The sequence below is a fragment of the Manacus vitellinus genome, unplaced genomic scaffold (genome assembly GCF_001715985.3).
Source record: "Manacus vitellinus isolate BGI_N305 unplaced genomic scaffold, ASM171598v3 scaffold_14_pilon, whole genome shotgun sequence".
Taxonomy (NCBI): Eukaryota; Metazoa; Chordata; class Aves; order Passeriformes; family Pipridae; genus Manacus; species Manacus vitellinus.
In genome coordinates this window covers 15431133-15438437 of record NW_021939063.1, presented here as the reverse complement: position 1 = coordinate 15438437, position 7305 = coordinate 15431133, and positions in this window count along the sequence as shown.

Sequence of the window (7305 nt, the reverse complement as noted above, 5' to 3'; positions counted from 1 at the left end):
CAGTCAAATGCAAAAGCATTTGCTCTTTCAACACCTACGAGCACATTTTTCTTTTTATGATCCATTTGGAAAACAGTGTCTTCTGCAAAGAACAAAAATAATCCTCCCGTCAGGCACCCCGAGGCATGGCAGTGGTCCCAGAAGCAAATCACCAGGCTCAGATCTGCGTGACGTTAGGAGGCTTAATGAGGGTGACATGTCCCGCCACGCACCGAACACACCTCGGGAGAGCGCGGTGAGGCAACAGCCCTCCTCAAAACTGGGAGCTGCAGCCTAATGCTGGCTGATCCCACTCCCTTCAACCGCCACGGCCACGACAGCCCACCACCCAGGCGTGGGGTGAGCGCCCGAGAAACCCTCCCAAAAGGCCGTGTTTTCTTTTTTTGGCCCTGCCAGATGAGCCTCCAGTACACCCGAATCTCTGCCTCGCGGCTGTTGTTCTGAACAGCCTCCAGTATTTCCCCCAGTGCCTGGCAACTGGTAGAAACTGAGGGCGTATTTTGGGGTGCCCTCGAAGGATTTCAAAGTCTAGAGGTCACATAAAACATGAAATAAAAGTGGGTTTATGTTCAAAATACAACCGGGGGGGGGGGAGCATTATTAGCAATGCAACCAGGTGGAAGAGGGGCTTCTCATATGAATCGGGATCCCATTTGCATTAGATTAAAGCAAGAGAAAATTGCCAGCAAAATGGGATTAAGAATATTTATGGATCCTATTGGCATGATGTATGTGTCTCCCAAGTGATGGAAACTGAGTACAAAATTGAAAAACTTCAGCAATCCGTGGGGGAAAGCAGGCAGACTGCAATGACTTTTTAATGCTTTATACATTTTTTGTGGAAATCTGGTGCTCACAGAAAGCAGTTATAATAAAAGGTTTGAAAGAGAAGGTGAATATGGCAATGTTTTGTCTTTCTGGAAAGATCAGACCACCTCAAGATCTCAAAGCAGTTTTCAAATTCAAGGTCTCAACTGCATAAGTAAACTTATGTCACATACCAAACCCTTCAGATGCAACGATGCCAGCGACTTATATCTGCCCCTCAGGGGCTCTGAATGTTGGAGTATTCTGCTTTTCTTCCCATAATGCAGAAACCTGGATGCACAGATCTTGAATTCCTAACCTCCAGTACTTCCCAAGCAGTCTTGAGTAGAGAGTGCACCGTGGTTCAGAATTTTAAAGAGTGAGGAAGAAACTGCATGGAGAAGGATTTGAGCACAAGCTTTAGAGGGTAGGAGGCTGAATGCTTTTTACAATAAAAAACCCCAAACCACTGAAGAACAGGAATCTAAAATGACTTCATGGGCACAGAGAAAATAATAGAAGGAAAGTCTGAAATGCAAAAGGAAACCTAACAGAAAACTGGACAGGCAGAGACGCAACCTTGGTGTTTGAGATCCAGCTAATTACCTACTTGATTAATTTGTATTGCTTCCTTTATTTGACAGCGGTTTACTGTGGTTCAACACCAACCTTTTCTGAATCAACTTTAAACATGTCAAAATGAGTGCCAGATTTAAAATTTAATGGATGTCTGTACACCTTTCTTCACCAATATAACTGGTGTAACCTCACCTCCATTTCTACTGGTGGAGCTACATGTGTTGGCAACCCTTTCAAAAGTGAGTTAATATTTCAGCATGAAGCACTTTCAAAGGAGACCTGCATACCTTCCTGTTTCCAGGAGTGCTCAAAATGGTATCAGATTTGGCTTTAAAAGCCTCAATGCTGCTGGTAAGGCACAAGTACAAAGCCTCAAAGTGCCTGATGAAATCACACACCCTTTCCATTTATGGCCTGTTTCCCAACACACTGGGCTTTCAGTGTAGCTTCCACTGTCCTTAAATGGGATTCCAGAGGCCAGCATTCCCTCATCACATGCCTCAAGGATCAGAAGTAACTGCCTTTCTCTGTACTCCTGCAACTCAGATGCAGCTCCGCCAAACCCTTGCTCCTCCAGACTTTTGTCTCTCAGCAGAAAATGGGCACAGGGTAGAGAACAAGCAGCCAGGGGGTGCCCACGATTCCACCCCAACACCCAACCATGTCCAGGAGGAGCTGCCATCAATCTGTGTCAGTGTTCAGCCATGCTGGAGCTGCTGTGAGCAGCAAAGTCCTGCTACTGCTGCCTCCCTCTCCCACCACTACACCACACCTCTACCAAGGGGCACTAGCAGCCTGGCATTTACAGCCACTGCATTTCCACATGACCATAAAATCAACAGAAAAACTACAGCCCAACCAAGGTCCCTGTTCAACCTCTACTGAACCACTGGCTGTTGGGTCAGTCAGTGGGATTTGGGGCAGAGAAAAGGGTGGAGGTGGCTGCATTTGACTGGAGCCCCAGGAACACAAAGTGGCTTTTTCCTTCATTATCCACCACATGGGGTGGCCAAGATGTTTTACTTAAACTGCCTGCCTTTTCCTCACCATACTTCTCTCTAAGCTAAAGCTGGCTCCCAAGAGACAGGGTACCTTTACAGCCCCCACCCATAACATCCTTTTAGGTATATTCTGTCCGAACACACATTTTGAGGTATGGCATCTGCTCTTTCCTGGTTTTGCTTTGTATTCCTGTTGCACAGACCATTCCCTGGGCTGCTCCAGTGGCAGCTCTTCACAAACATCACTGGCACAACCGGAGGTTGCAGCTGGAGCTGTATCTGCTTGGTCTGAGACCAGATCACAGGAAACTGCCAAGATCATTTCCACCTTTGTTAGTTTTTGGCTCCAGCATCTATTTTGATAGATGCTGAGGTCTGAAACTTTTAGTAAGGAAATGGAAGAGGGGAATGGCCATGCACTGGCCCTTGCTTGGCAGCAACATTAGCCCATGGTGTAGTTTCCATGCACTGATGTTGATTCATTTAACTAAGAAAAAAAGAAGAAAAAAGGAAAAGGAAAAAGAAACCCAAAATAACAGGAACTACTTGCATAGAAAAAGTCATCAATGAGCCATGTTCCAGTGCTGATCCATGAACATGGAGGCAGCAGCCTAAATGACGCTGGTTGCTCACAGTGTGACTCATTTTTTGTGCATCCCTATTTCTAGATTGGGATGGCCCTTTATCAGCACTCCCCTCCAGGAACATTGGCTAAAGCCTAAATGCTGAATTTTCAGCCTGGAAACACCTCAGTAAGGGCAGCATGAGCTCCTCTGCTTGCTGCAACTCTCACCAAAGGAAAACACAGCTCAAAGCACCAGCAGAGACCCAGCAGGGAGAGAACGGCCACAGCCCCACACGCTGCACTCCATCGATTTCTGCCAGTGCTCCCCCTTCACACCACCCCTGCCCTGCAAAAACAAATGCCCTCAGAGCTCTGTGTCCACCATCAGGCAAGGACACACACGCTCCTGAATTCCCCTCACATTTGTAGAAGCGCAAAGAAATTTTACAGTCCACAGAACATGATCCTGAGGTACAAAGCCATGACAAGAGGAACCCAAGGGTTAAAGCTGGGCTTTACTTTTCTGCTGGCATTGCATCAAAAAACATTCCACCCCCAGCATTTCAAATTACTAAAGATAAAGCAGTAACAAAGATGCAAAACTGGTTTAGAAAGTACTTGATAGTTTCCTTTTAAACTTCCACTACAGAGCAAAAACGTTCTTGCTTTGAAATAAATGGCTCTGGACAGGCGGAGGTGGGGGACATACAATGGGTTCTTCTCCTAAATTCATGTTTGAACTGAAAAAAGGAAACAAACTTCTGAGGATTTACAGTCCAACCAGCGTTTAATACTCCTACCCATCTCAGTAGCTGGGCATATTCCTCTCTGAACTCAAGGATCTTTGTCTGCTCCTCCTCCACCACAGTTCTATTCCACAAAAAACTTAATTAAAAACCAATTTCCTGATTCAGATAATCATGTGGGTGGATTGATACCACTACAATTTATTTTGCTTTAAAATTAATCCAGAAAACACCGAAAGAGGGAAGGAAACTCAGCACCACAAAGTTAAAGAGGAAAACCAAGAAAACTGGTAAAGCACATGCAGCAAATTCCATCTAAATTAACTAGAAGTGGACAGCAAAGGCAGATTAGTTACCTCACACTGTATTTCTTTGTTGGACCCTTCTCCAGAATGAATATATGGGCTGGAGGTTTTGGTGCAGAGAGTGGATGTCAGGACTTTCAGCATCAGGACTGAGCCACTGAACTGCCCTTTGCAATCTGTGGGAACTGGGAACCTGAAGCACTTTGGCTTCTACAATGTAAAGAAAAAGTACAGAAAGTGTATAGAAAACTGCAAAAAGGTTGTTCATCTTTGCACCTCACCGGCTGCTGAGCACAAACACTAAAAAAATAGCTGAAAAAATATGTCTTGGCAATGACAAAGGCAGGAAACCACCTAATTAGCATCCAGCTACTGCCCAGCCATGAGAGAGCTACAGCCTCCTGGAGCAGGTGCCCCCACAGCACTGATGGTCCTGGCAGGAAAGTTTTGGCAGGGTCTTGATCCCTGGCTGACAATTGTTCCACATGTGCCAAGCACAAGGAGGACCCTCTTGCTGCTTGTGGCCTGTGTGGAGATCCAACAGTGGGGATGACCACTGGTGCAGAAAACGGAGAAGAGCATCTGTCCCTCCCAGGAAACTCTGCACTGCTGTCACCTCCACAACTTTGCCCTTCCCATCTGCCCCCTAAGTCAGACCACATACTGATGGGAGGAGTGGCTGGCTGAGCCAAGCCTAGTTGTCCCTGGGGTATCAGAGACCACCAGTGGTGCAGGGGAAAAGCCTCTCGTGGTCTTTGTGGCGAGCAGAACCCCAGAGAGGAGTCATCTGCTCAAAATAGCACGTGTGCACGTCACCTGTCAGCTGGCACGGGGCACGGCAGGAACCTCCACGGGAGCAGCACCAGCCCCACTCAAATAATAGTGATGAAACAATGCAAACAAGAGCAGGGCTTAGTCACTTGTTCGAGTCTCATCCCCTTTTGTTTTTACAGATGTGCAGTTCACGGAAATGAGATGATTAGCTCATCAAAGCATCTGTCATCTGAGAGACAAACCAGCTTTTTACAAATGCATCCAAGTGACAAGACCTGTCGGATACGGGCTGCGGGGAATCTCTCTGAGTCTTATTTTTGGATCCATTATAATCAGCCTTGCCAGCTTATTATTTATCTCCAACACATCAATGGGGAAGGAGAAGATAAATACATAAAAAACTTGTCAGACATGACAGTCTGAAAATGGTGGTGTTTTTTTCTGTGAAGGATGTATATCCTTGCACTTGTACAGCTTTTTCTTTTAACTTGAGCTGTATAGCTTGGCCTTTACTCCTGGAAGATTTAATGACTTGCCAAATTGTTTAAATGGACTAAGTTATTTTATTTTTGTGTTCTTAAAATTGGGACACCTTAAAAGGAATGAGTTTTGGGCATCAAGTGGTCAGCAGGCTTTGCAAATGAACAGCAAAACTACCTGCATGATCAACACTGGGCATGGGCTTTGTTGCTTTTCCAGATCAGGTGAGAAAGAGTGGTCAGACATTTAAAAACTCTCTACTTGGCCTCAGGGGGTTTGAATAGTGCATCAATCTCCACCTTGGGCTTCCTGTTTCTGGTGACACCTCAGGACATCCCTGCTGTCATATGCACAGTGCTTGTGAGCACAGGGGGGCTCTAGGTTCAGTTGGAGCCACGCTGATGATAGGGCTGTATAAATCACGGAATGATTTGGGTTGGAAGGGACCTTAAAGATTATCTAGTTCCAACAAGAGCAAAGGAGGACTTAGTGACCTTCAGGAGCTCAGCAATGGAGCACAAATGGATTTTTTTTTTTTATTTTTTTTTAATAACGAAAGATGAAAGAGCTGGGACTGAAAGGGAGACTACTCATCTGTTCTTAGACCTTTGTTGTTAATCATACCACACCTACTACGGGAGCAGTGACAAGCTGTCAGCTTCGCCTCCTGGTTGGCTCAGTGCCACCCAACGCTCGCCCAGCCCGTGCCACCCCTTCATCTGTGACCAGCCCTGCTGGCATGGAGAGAAGAGGGAGCACAGGAGCACAGCACTGCAAGTCTGTACAGCTCTGGGCACAGCCGAAATTTCATGTGTGCTCAGCAGGCGGTGAGGAAGAGAACCCAGCCAAAGAGAGATGTAATAAGTGGAAACAAACGGAAATGACAGAGCCTGGGCATGAAGAGACATGTACAGTTGGCATGGGGGGGAAGAAATGGGTTATAATGTAAAATCAAGCATTATCTGTCAGTTCTAACTAGCTCATGACAGCATGACAGCTCCTTGTATGCACAGAGACACTGTTTGGCCTCAAACAGCCACAAGCACAAGACAGCAGAGAGGGGAGAGGGTTAGGAACTTCAAAGGACTAATCACTGGCCTTGCTGTCTGCTCTGCTAAGAACACCACAATATAATCACGTTTGGGAAGTGCAGGCTGGCCTCCCCTTCACCCACTCACATCACAGGGGAGATGGCCACTTCAGGCCACCACAGTTTCATCTTGGCTCAGCCTTTGATGAGATGTAACAGTAGATTCCTCCTGGGGGTGACCATGGCCCTCTACAATGCCCACAGTATCTACCACGCTCACATACTTGCTTAATGCCACAAACCCAGGCACTCTCCTGTCCAGGATTCCCCACCACAGCACAGGTGGCTCAGCACTGCTCTCCTAACACTCCTATTTGTGTCAGGCACTGCTCATCAGTGTGTTTAACAAAGATTTCCAACCTCTCTTTGCTGCACTGTGCACCTTTCATCAGTTTTGTGATGAGCACTGAAGTCTCTTTCGTGTGACAGGGATGATGGGAAGAGGCTTTTGTATAGGCAGCTGTATAGCCTGTCTGGCCAAAATGGTTTTCCTCCTTCCATCCCTATTCTCATCCTTTTCTCCCTACTTCTATTCATTCTTTTCCCCTCCTAAGCCTGAGAGCACATCTGAGATGTCCTGTTTTCCCTCGGCCCCACCTGCTCGTAGGCAGACCAGGATCAGCAGTGTGGTGGCAAGAAGAAAGCCTCCCTTGTTTGGTGGCTCTTCCCAGCCAGCAATCCCAGCTGCCTTGTTCCTGGGAGCTCCTGAGTCACAGGGACTTTCTGTCAGGACCTGCATTGGGGATGACTCAGTCCAAGCCCAAGGCTACGGAGCAGATGAAGAGCTGTGTGGAGGCTTTGGCAGGTCCCTCCTAACAACTTCACTAGGCAGGATGTGGAGCACTTGCACTGCAGGTGAGTGGAGGGGGAATATTGCACAGGCACTGTAAGTAACAGGAGCCAGTTTTTTGGATGCTCTCATACTCTTCCAGCTACAACCAGTGCCAGCCCTGGGCCC